The sequence below is a fragment of the Bactrocera neohumeralis genome, chromosome 4, assembly GCF_024586455.1.
Source record: "Bactrocera neohumeralis isolate Rockhampton chromosome 4, APGP_CSIRO_Bneo_wtdbg2-racon-allhic-juicebox.fasta_v2, whole genome shotgun sequence".
Taxonomy (NCBI): Eukaryota; Metazoa; Arthropoda; class Insecta; order Diptera; family Tephritidae; genus Bactrocera; species Bactrocera neohumeralis.
The window spans coordinates 86,836,196-86,848,650 of record NC_065921.1 but is presented as its reverse complement, the minus strand read 5'-3'; the positions used below and the strand labels follow the sequence as shown (position 1 = coordinate 86,848,650).

Here is a 12,455-nt window from a genome sequence, read left to right as displayed (position 1 = left end):
ACCCGCATTATTATTCGCCCAAAGACTATCAACTCGACACCATTCCTCAAAATTACTTCCGGAATGTTTTCTGCCGATACAACAAGAAGAACAGAAGTGTTTCGACGATTAAAAAAAACCGCTGGCATAAGCGCATAATATCGAAAGCGGCTTATCTTGAAGGTGAGAACATTAATGTAGACAAATGAATAAATATTAAAAAAAAAATGTAAAATTGTCGTTATTTTGTGAAGACACCTCGTATATAGTGTCACAAAGTCCACATCTAGCATTCAGAAAAAATTGGTCTGATAAAGAGTTTTTGAAAAATATCAAAAAAGCACCCAATAGCACTTCGGGGGTGGCTTAAAAACTACTTACATAGATCGTGCTAAGAAAGCTTTAAGATTTATACATAGGTTTTATACCAACTTTGAGATTAAATATATATTTTCTACAGGCCTTTAACAGCGTTAGAACAGTATTAAGAGCGTAAGAAGACGCATATTTATAGATTTTAATATCTACAAAGTGCAGACTCTCCAAAGGACTTTAGTCGAGAGCAATTATGAAGTAGCAAAAGACTTCAAATTTAAAATTTATGATTGATTAATCTATAAATGTTGACTTAGAACCTCTTAAAACAGTCTGTCAACCTCGCTATGAGTAAAGACCCACTTTGTCACCCAAGCCTTATCTACAAAATGCTAAGCATGTTTATCTTTTCTCAATGTCCGTAGAAATATCCAGGTGTCCTATTCGTGCCAACACAACTGTATTTATGCAGGCACACATACTCATCGAAAGTTCTCAAAAGTCAAACAACGAATTTGTGATAATATTAATAGCTGACATGCAAACAAGTAAATACGCGAGTAAATAGAGAAAGTAAGTACTTGCGTAAATAATTAACTTTTACGATATGGCCGCAATTATGCGCTGACGTTGATAAGAAACCAAAAGCAAACAGCAACAAAAAAGGCACACAGCAACAAAAACATAGCGTGCACAGCGTGGCAATAAAATTACAGCAAAACAACAAGAAACGGTGGAACCACTGCAGGCGGCAGCGGCAGCGGCAAGTTGTGGAACAGTGCAATCAACGGCAAAAGTCAAGTAAACAAACATATTTACATACTGCCAGCTATGTATTTATGTATGTGGTGGGTGGAATGGTGATAACCAGCTACAACAACAATGTGCGCGACAACGTCGACGAGCCCACCGTGTTGCGACGAGTTGTTGCGGTGGAGAGCGCTGCGATTTTGCTCGCACAGTTTATTTTAAAAGTAGGCGATTTCTTTGACACATACTCACACACACGTTTGTATTAGAGCAGGGGAAGTGACAGCATGTTATGTGGTATTAAAAATAGAATTTGTATGCGAAATGAGCGCAGAATGCGAGGAGGCAATTGAACTAAAGACGCAAATAGCAGGAAGACAATATGGCAGGGGGAAATAAATAAAATTGGATTACGCTATTTAAATGGCATTAAATGCTAGACATAAAAGTGGCAATTAAATCAAAGCTATGCCAACAAAATTTTATAGTTTATTAGCAATATAAAAAAGTATGTAAATTATATTAATCTAGCGTAAACTGCGTGAAATTAAATAAAAAACATAATAAAATAAAATCAAAGTTATGAAAAATAATTATGAAAGTAAAACAAAATATAAAATTAATATAAAAACCAATATTCGAAAGAAAAAGTTTAAAAAGTGAACAATAAAATAAAAAAAAAAACAATAAAGTAAAACAAAAAATAAATAAAGAAAAAACAAAAAGTAAAATAAATTATGAAGTTACTATAAAAAATAATTTCGGAAAATTAGGTACTGTTATTAACATGGAAAATTTCAGAATTATTATAATAAATAGTTTCAGTATTAAAAAAAATTAAATAAAAATTAAATATCAAATTCAGCAAAAAAAAGCAATGAAAAAAATGAAATAAATAATAAAAATAAAAAAAAAAAAATGAAATCAAAGTAATAAAAAATAAGTAAGAAAGTAAAATAAAATATAAAATTAATATAAGAAACATTAGGAAAAAAATATTATAAAGAGTAAACAATTAAGAAAATTTAAATAAATTATAAAATTATTATAAAAAACAATTTAAGAAAGCAGTTACTGTTATTAACACGGAAAATTTAGTATTAAAATATTGTTTCAGTATTACTAGAACTAAAATAATAATTAAATTTAAAACTTAGTAAAAATAAATAATGAGAAGCAATTTATAAATAAATAATAAAAATAAAACAAAAAATATGAGAAAAAATACAAAACAAAATTAAAAAAAATATAAATTAAATGGCATTAAATATATATGTATAAGTAAAATAACTAACTAATAAAAATAAAATAAGTAAAAAATAATCGAAATAAAACAAAAAATATTAAAAAAATATTTAAAAAATATTAAAAAAAATTCAAAAAAATATAAAATTAAATGGCATTAAATAATATAATTAAAACTGACAATTAAATCAAATAAATAAACCAAATATAAAATTCATATAAAAATAAATATTTGAATAAAAAGATATAAAAAGTGAACACTAAAAAAAAACAATAAAGTAAAACAAAAAATCAACAAAGTAAAAACAAAAAGTAAGTAACAAAATAAAATACATATATTAGAAAAATTATAAAAAATTAAAAAACAATAAATAGCTTAATGACCTTAAATAATAGCAAAAAAGTGATAATTGATTCAAACTAAATTTTATAGTTTATTAGCACGATAAAAAAGTATATAACTAAATAAAATTAAAAACAAATGTAACAAAATGAAATCAATACAAAAATTAGATAAGTTAAAAAATAAAAAAAAAAAAAAAACAATTTAAAAAAATTGTTATCATCAAAGAAAATTTTTGTATTAATGAATTGTTGTAGTATTAAAACAACCTACATAAAAATTATAAAAGAAAAGCCTTTAATAATAAATTTTAGCATAAATATAAGTTTTTAGTTTTAAAAAATTTCTAAAAAAATTATAAAAAAATAATCATTATAAATAAAAAATTTAATTAACACTTAACAAAAAAATTAAAAAAATAAAAAAAAAACTATATTAAAAAATATAGACAAAGTTAAAAATAAATAAAAAAAAATATTATAAACCAAAAATAAAAAAAATACAAAAAATATAAAAAAAGAGGAAAACAATTAGAAACAAAAGAAATCATAAAAAAAAATTACAACCAATAAGTTAATAAATTTAGAATAAGAAAAAAAAAAAAATTTAAATTTAAAAAATATGTAATATAAAATATTTAAAGACAAAATTAGAAAAAAATAAATAAAAAAAATAATAATAATAATAAAATAATTTAAATATAAAAATTAATAATAAAGAAATAATTATTAAACAAAAAAGTAAAAAAAAAACTTAAAAATATACTATATTGAAAAAATTATAAAAAAATAAAACCAAAATAAAAACTTTAAATAAATAAAATAACTAGGAAATAACAAATAAAACAAAAATATAAATAATTATTTTAACAATAAACTCCAAGCCGTTTAAAAAAAACTGAAATCCATTTTTTATATGTATTTACCGAAATAAACACAATTAAAAGCTAAAAATAACAAATAATAACAACAAAACAATAATAACAACAAAGCACTAACAACAATAAAATAAATATAAACTGCAAGCTATAAATGGTATTATCGCATCGCAAATTGTTGATTGACAACAGCAACAAAAAACACAACAACACCAACAACAATGAGCGTATGCGCTGAGAAAACGGCAGTCAGCAGCAAACACATAAATGTAAAATAAAAGCCCGCGCATGAAGCGCAAACTGGGCAAAGCAACACAACACCAAGTGGGGCCAATCATCATTGAATCGAAATGCTGGGCCATTTACACACGCTACGAAAAAGAAATTAACAAAGGCATTAACACCGGCAGCGCACAGCAGAGCTGGAAGGTGTTTTTTGGTTTGTTTTGCTGTTTTTTGTGCTGAAATGTTTGTAGTACAGTTGCGGGGAGATAATTGGAGGCAATTTTTTAGACGGATTATTTTTTAAGCTTTTTGGTTGTTAATTTGGTAGTTGGAAGAAACTGTCTGGAGAAATAGATTAACGAAAAAATGTATGAGACATGAAAAAAGTATATCAACTCATTTCCAAGCAGTCTCAAGAAAAGTATAGTCGAAACCGGACTAAAAAATTGTGCAATAAAAAGCTCATTGGATAGAAACGAATATTTTTTAAAGTTTAACAGTACTTTGCTGTCGCTATCAACTAAAACATAATGACAGTTGTCGCTCTCCAATGTTTGGCGAATCGAACAAGCAATTGGTATAAATAAAATAGAGATAGAACGACAGTTGTTCTACCACTTTAAAGATGCATTCAGTTGGGCAGCGGTGAATGTTCATTTTAGGCAAGAGAGCTTAAGCATTTTCGGTAAGAGCAAAAAAATTATTTAGCTGCTCTATTTTAGTGCACGACACTGTACATATTTATGTGGCCGTATACTAAATGTAACATACGTTGTACTACTTAACATATATGTATACCCAATAAACCATCAGGCTCGAGTCAAATGAGAGCTCTCTAATCAAATTTTAAATGACTCTCTCGGTGGAACATTGATTGAATAATCATATCGTTCTAAAAACAATATAAAGACATTAACTTCGATTGTATCGAAGCTATAACAATATTGCAAGTAAGTAAGTTTTCTATACACGAACTTGATTTTATACGCTATAGTGATTCGATATTGGCAAATCCGACAAATGAGCAGATTCTTGAGAAGAAATGGACGAGTGCACGGTTTCCACATCAATATCTTAAATTCTGAGGGACTAGTTCGCGTATATGAAGACAGATAGACGGACATGACTACATCAACTCAGTTCGCCACAATAAGGAGTAGGTATATACAGTGTGCGACAAAACTAAAGCACGGAATCTGCCTTGTCGGTATTTAACCGAATAAAATCATAAAGTAGGCATTACGTGATGTTTTATTGATTTGTATTATTAGTTCATGTATTCTTCTTTTAAAATTAGTAAAAATTAAACAAATTAACTTACTAAAATATTATATAAAATTAAATATATGAAGAACTCCAAAAATCTGGTGCGACAAAACAAAAGCACATAACTAAGAATTTACATTAATTGCACATTAATTGTTTGTCAAACGGGTTTTAATGATCAAAAATGTTGGATATGTGTAGTTATTACCTAATTAGAAAAATATTAATGCATATTCAGTTGCAGTTCGTCATTCAGTACGGTTGGTTGTATGTTAAAGAGAAAGATATTTCAATGGCTCGAAATAAGTATTCTGTTCATTTTAGAAAAAAATTTGTTAAGGATTTTAAGAAAAGAGAATCGGTTATGACTATTGCAAAAAAGTTTGGAATAAATCATCCTAATGTTTCCCGAACATTTAGCTGATTTGGCAAATCAAGCTCTTTGGTTACAGCGCATAGAGGTAGACGGCCGTGGAGAGCAACCGAACGAGAGGATAAGGGAGTCATTCGGGCAATAAAATTACCTTTTATATCGGCAATATCTATTGTAAGACAATTACGGTTAACCATACAACGTCGAGCTGTCGATGGGGAATTTTCATGCTACCTGTAGCAAGTTATTGCAAAAAAGCCGTATTATTTATTTAAAGAACAGACTGGCGTGATTGGAATTTGTGAGGATGCACATAAATTGAGCGATTACCAAATGGCAAACTGTACTTTTTTCTGGCGAATCGAAGTTTAATATCAGAGATTGAGATGGGCTGAAGCTGGTAGGCAGACCGAAGGGACAACGCCTAAATCAACGTTATAAAACAAGCACGGTGAAACATGGTGGAGACAATGTACTAGTGTGGGGTTGTTTTCCAGGGAATGCAATAGGATAAATTCATCATATAAGCAGTATAATGGACAAATATAAGCATAAAAATATTTCTCAGAATATTAATGCTGCCACATGTTGCAGAAGAAATGGCTTTAAAATGGAGTTATCAACATGACAACGACCAGAAACACACTGCTATTTGTGCAAAACAGTGGTTTGTTGATAACAGGAATGAGGTTTTGAAGCGACTCGCACAATCACCTGATCTCAATCCCATAGAGAACCAATGGTAAATTGTAGATCGAAAAATCAGACTTGAGAATTGTAAAAATAAGGCCGTTTTATACATTCAAGTGAAGGTAGCATGGAAAAGCATTTCCTGGGGCACATCAAATAAATTAATTGAGTCCATGCCTAGCCGATGTGCAACTGTATTGAAAAATAAGGGATACGCAACCAAATATTGAAAGACATAAATTTTTCAATCATAAAACCATTTCGTGCTTTTGTTTTGTCGCACCAAATTTTTGGAGTTTTTCATATATGGTATTTTATATATTTTTTTAATAAGTTAATTTGTTTAATTTTTACTAATTTTAAAAGAAGAATACATGAACTAATAATACAAATCAATAAAACATCACGTAATGCCTAATTTATGATTTTATCCAGTTAAATACCGACAAGGTAGATTCCGTGCTTTAGTTTTGTCGCACACTGTATGTATATAATAGGGTCTCCGACGTTTCCATCTGGTTGTTTCAAACTTCGTTATATGAAAATGAAAAAAAAAATCCAGTTCATCCGATTAATAGTTTCACATGAGAACATGTGCGCTCGAGGCTAGCTCGGCGTCTTTAAAAGCGTTTTTCTCGAAACTGTGTTTTTGAAGTCGGTTTGCAAGATTTCTCGAGAACTACTCAACCGATCTTCATGAAATTTTACACAGGTCTTTGAAATGTAATTCTTAAAGACATGGACGAGGGATTCGATTCGATTACAAATATTTGAAAAAAAAATTTCTCGAAATTTTCACTAAAATTTTACTTTTTTTGTAAAAATGTCTGCCAAAAATCAATTTGTTTTTCTTCATCCAAGTTCTAAGTTAAGGTTTTAAACTAAAACACGTATTTTTCACCTGGATGATTTTGATAAGGAGTTATCCTGCCAACGCGGGCGGAAATGGCGTCGCAATTGCTGAGTTTAAAATATTTTTTTTCAAAAATTTTAGTATTTCTTTTTTAATAGTGTATAAGTTATATGAAAAAGCTGATTGAAAAGGTAGTTTTTACCCATGTAACCCTTTAATGTCAGCTCTTCACAGATTAAAGCAAAATTCGACGAAAGTTCTTGTATGTCAGCTTGAGATTCATAAATTTCTCGAAGTTGGGTGAAATATTTTCTCAATGTTTGTTGGGTGAATACGTGTATGTATGTCAATATATACAAAGCAAAGAAATATATATGTATGTATGCTCTGCAAGTATTTGAGTTTATCGCAAATATTTTACCGTACATTTGTTTGTGCACCTCCGTTGTGATAACACTAGAGATGTATTACATACATACATACATATGTATGAAGTCATATATGTACGTACATATATTCGTCTGCAAGCATACGCCTTTGAGTATGTTTATATGTATGTACATACATATATAAATAAGTGGGAATTATGTGTTGCTTGCAAACCTTAATGAGTTGACGAGTTTTAAGCTGAACATTACAACATTGGAATTAAAAAAAAAACACATGCAAATAAGATAAGCTGCGAATGGGTGCTTCCAAGAAATTGCAAAAATGTGTATTTACAAAATCATTTCAATTAATTAATGCATTTATATAAAAACAAGTAAGCTGCTAATTTGTGAGAAAAGGAATTTCGGATTTTAAGCCAATAATACGCAGCTTAAAGTTCAATTATTAAAAACTTTAACAAGCTTTAATATAGTTTTCTACAGTAATTTTCGAAGAACATAATTGTTTATACGAATAATTTATTTGAAACAAATAATGATAATTATTGGATAGTCGAAAAAGTCTTTTCGTTTTTTGTCAATAGATGTCGTTGCAGACGCACATATATTTCTCTTGGTGCAACTTTCGTACCTTACTGAGTCGAGTGGTGCTTTTCAGCTGTTAATGGAAAACGGCAACAAATTATCAGTTATTGTCTTTTAGCACTCATCCATTAATTACCTGTTTGTATAGCTCTCTTGTTAGCCTTCATATCTAAATTGCAGAATAAATATCCATAAATGTGTGTGAACTGTTTTCAGCCTTCTTCAAAGCCACGTGGCTATTTCGGTGGTTACTTTTACTTGAAATTAAGGCAGCTTTATAGTTTTTAAATTATAGAACATCTCGGTGGATTCTTTAAGGGATCTTGCTGCTAATTTTTGGAGAATCTTACCTGTAAAATAAATAAGAAAATATATATAGAAGTTATTAAAATGAAAAGTATATATAAACAAATAAGGAAGCAGTAAGTTTGGGTGTAACCGTACATTTCATACACTTGTAACTTCTAACTATCAATCGGAAGTTCGAAAATCTTTATTTTCGGTATGTGAGGGCTAAGGGAAGTATTGATAGCATTAACGGAAAGATATTTTTCCAAATTTCAAAAAAATATTTCACAAATTGACAGATATTTTCGATAAAAAAAAAGAGTCGTGTAGACGTAGACCCGACTGTCGTGGGAACGGTAGGAACTGGGGTCTAGATATTCCGTATCTGGATACTTAAACAGTTGTAGCCAGTTTTTGGTCATTAGGTGGCACTGCTCAAAGACACTATTCGTGCAAAGTTTTATCCGGATACATTGATTAGCTCTTGATTGACTATACTGTAAAGTGAACGAATGAGATTGAATTAAAAGTTGTGTTACATGAAAAGTATGCGTGGTTTTTGTCGCATTTCTTATATCTTCGTACTGTACCATAAGAATGTCAAGATAATATTGCGTACCAAATTTGGTTGAAATTTGTGGAGCAGATCTCGAGTTATTATAGGTTTTCTCTTAAATATGGGGGCTCCCACGCCCATTACCCAATTTTGATATCGGCTCGTAAAAGCTTTTTTACATCACCTCGGTTACAAAATTTTTAGTCTGACATTTTTAATTATTTAGTTAACGCATTTTTAGTAGTTTTCAACATAACCGTTATATTGGGAATGGACAGGGTAAATCGATTTCAATACTTTTTACACTTTTGGTAGAGATATTGAAGAGATTTGTTCTGACTGAGTTTGGTTGACTTGGCTTAAGTGGTTCGGAAGATATGTACATTAAACCTATAATAAATACCTGAACTACGATTATTAGTCTAGGTGGCGCTATGGTACCTACCATAAAAACTTGAAACCACAAAAAACTTGAAACCACAAAACTTTGTTTGTCAATTGTTAGAATACTGAATAATTAATTAATTAATTTTGCAATAAATCTGGGTTTCTTTACTGCAAATGACTCGTATCAAACAAATCGAACGAAGCTTAGTTCAAGGTCGCTGAATATTTGCTGCACACAAAAAAAGAGATATGATTTAGTATGAATTTCTTTTAGCTCTCAACAAATTTACTTCGAGAGAAAACCGAAAACCGCTTTTAGAGTAAGCACTCGCTCAATATCAAGCTCGTTTTCTCTCCCACAAATGCTTAGTTCAAGGTCACTGAATATTTACATATACAAAAAGAGATATGTTTTAATACGCATTTCCGTTGGCTCGAAACAAATTTACTTCGAGAGAAAACCGGTTTTAGCATAAGAACTCGCTCAATGTCATGCTCGTTTTCTCTCCCATTATACGCTACTTATAACAAGTTAAAAGTGGTCAAACGAACACCCAGAACGTAAATTAAGGTGACATTATCTGCCAAAATTGTGCGATTTTCACTTGATTTCAACAGCAGGACGTTAATTATTTTCGTACATCTTTTTTTTGCCAGCTTTGGCTATTTAAAATTTGAGCTATTTGTAGTGTGGGCTCTTTGCCAACAGACGAAAATGCGCTGACACATATTTTACGTAAATAAAATGCTATCGCTTTTGTTAAAATCGCACTAAGTATGCCAAAATCGCTAAACATTAGCTTCTCAGACATCCTAAAGCATTGAGTAATCGTAAAACACGCTCAATCTGTTTACCCGCAAATGGCAGGAAAAAATTACTGCAATTCTCAGCAGGTTATTCGCTTTTTGCGTACGTCAAATGAAACGGTAAAAATAGATAGATGGCGAATTTTAATGAGGCAAAAAATGCAAAACAAAATAAAAACTAAAATAAAAATAAAACTAAAAAGCACAAAAACAGCAGTAAAAGCAAACAAGCTAATGTATGCGGTAATAGAGCGAAAAACGCAGATAATAAAAGAGCGCACGAAATAATAAAAAACAGCTGTGTGACACGCACCACGGCAAGCGGGTTCGCTGATCTGCTGGGAGAGCCGCCGACAAAAGCTGAATGAGGTAGAAAAGCAAGAAAAAAAACAAAAGCAACAACACTACAAACAACAAACACGCCATTAAATCCAGCATGACATGCAATGTGCTTAATATGTGTGACGATAAAAACAACAAAAAAATAAAAATAATAAAAATGAAAGAATTCTTCACGCTGCGATAAGAGCCAGCAGCAAACATAACGAAGAAATAAGGGAACTAAGTGCAAAAACACACACACACACACACACAAAAGCTGAGTTGTAAAAGGAAACTCGAATTTCAAAACAGCAACACAAGGAATTTGCGCATGTTTTGCCATAAATTAAACGCATTTGGTCGGGAGAAACAACTTGAACAGCAGCAGGCGGACGAAGGCAATGCTGGCGTTACGCACAATTGGCAAGCCATATAGCCCAAACTCACACATATGAACATATGAATGTACATATGTATGTGTGTGTATACTTATTGGAGCACAACTAATGGAGTTTACTGGGTTACAGTGGCGCAATTAGGAAGGCCGAGGCATGGGGAGCATAAGTAAAGTGAAACAGAATATTTCAGCTCCATTCAGCGTCTAATCCATTGGCTGCACTTTTTAAGAAAATTAGCGAAGACGGCGCTAATTGGCGCTAATGAGGTCAATGTTATTGAAACGAATCCGTCTTATAACCGGATCCGGTCAGAAACTGTTATAAGCAGTCGAGAACTCTTATCTCAGAACAGTTATGTATGTAAAAAGTCGAGAGTTGAATGACTGCCTTCAGCAGTTGGGTTTTATTTATAGTATTTCTTTTTTTAAGGGGGGCAAAACCAATACGGTTTCCTTAAAGGGCTACATAGGCTTCACTGCTTCAAAATATATGTATGTATATATTTTTTATTGTCTTAATTATCTCTAACTGGTTACTGTCTGGTGGCGACACACGCCCGCAGGATTGGGCTGACAGATCGAGAAGACTGCAGGAAATGTCTAGAGCAGGGCACCAGGGATAAAATGGAGCATCTCTCCCACATTAGCAAGACTACGCTGTAATTATCTGAGGTCCCCACGGTATAATACATTGGAGGAGGTACCGAGGTCTTTTAAAATTCGCGTCAAGCGCAGATATCCCAAAGAATGACTACTCCTTTTGGACCTAGCAACTGAACTCCATCTGGTATAGCAAAGGACCAAAACTGGTCTAAGCCACGCATATCAGATTAACTTAACCTAACCTAATTATCTCTAGAATATTATCATAAATTAAGTTGATCCGGGCTCAGTTTGTGCGCTCAAGATCAGCTATATTATATAGTCACATAAAGCTTTAAATGCGATTTTCTCGAAACTGTGTTTTCAAAGTTGGTTATCAAGATTTCTCGCGCACTATTCAACCGATCCTGATGAAATTTTACACAAGTCTTCGAAATATAATTTAAAAAGTCTTGAACGAAGGAATGTTTTTTGTTCAATAACAATGATTTAAGAAAAAAACGACGAGAAATTTTCACTAAAATTTGGATTATTTTGGTAAAATGATCTGCCAAAAAACAATTTTCTCTTTTTTTTTTGGGATTATCTTCGTCCAGTACTTAGTTTAGATCTTAATTAAAACACGTATTGTTGTCCTTTTACATTTGATAATTCTGTAAGAAGTTCTGCTGTGAGCAGGGAGGCACTCTTTTTTCCACGGTACTTCCGAAATGATGTCATAATGACCGAGTTATACATTTTTTTTTTGATAATTTCACAAAATCTTTGGAGTTTTCATAAAACATTTAATATTTTATATAAAAAATATTAAAAATACGCCGGTTTTGCTCGAAGAAACCCTTAGTTGCAGCGACTGCCAAATTTGTTCTTCATCCGCAAAAATCACTTGGCTCAGCTTAGAATGCTGTGGTATCGAGCAAGCTGAGACGTTTTATGAGAAACGGGAGATATCTGTTTAAATTTGCTCTAATTAATTCAATTTCTTCATGGATCCTCCTTACATAGTATAATCTATTTCAGTCCAAAATACTAGTTACCTTTTGATTTTTTTCTCCGACTGACCTTGTAGTCATTGAGCTGTGTTAAATCAGTCAGGTTTCTAGCTCAATACTCATGCTTTTAAGATAGCCTTCACAAGATCTAGAAGAATTTCAGTTAATACTGAAGAAATTAAAGCCATCTTTGAACTCCAAAAGGGAACTTGGA

At 31.2% G+C, this 12,455-nt stretch overlaps 1 protein-coding gene and 1 long non-coding RNA gene across 3 annotated transcripts in view; one reads left to right on the top strand and one right to left on the bottom strand.

Annotated features, from left to right (window-relative positions):
* The window catches only part of LOC126755401 (uncharacterized), a 143,413-nt gene extending 138,000 nt beyond the window's left edge, over window positions 1–5,413 (top strand). The window contains exon 2 of the long non-coding RNA XR_007666482.1: window positions 4,895–5,413. This is a non-coding gene — a long non-coding RNA (uncharacterized LOC126755401). The remainder of the gene's footprint in view (window positions 1–4,894) is intronic.
* Window positions 1–12,455, bottom strand: part of LOC126755388 (7SK snRNA methylphosphate capping enzyme bin3) — a 147,978-nt gene that overhangs the window by 78,442 nt on the left and 57,081 nt on the right. Inside the window, exon 1 of one of the 2 annotated variants that reach the window (XM_050467928.1) lies at window positions 8,027–8,213. The exons of the other annotated variant lie outside the window; for it this stretch is intronic. The gene's annotated coding sequence lies outside the window, so the exon portion shown is untranslated. Of the gene's footprint in view, window positions 1–8,026; window positions 8,214–12,455 lie in introns of those variants that run through there. 2 annotated transcript variants of the gene reach the window in all.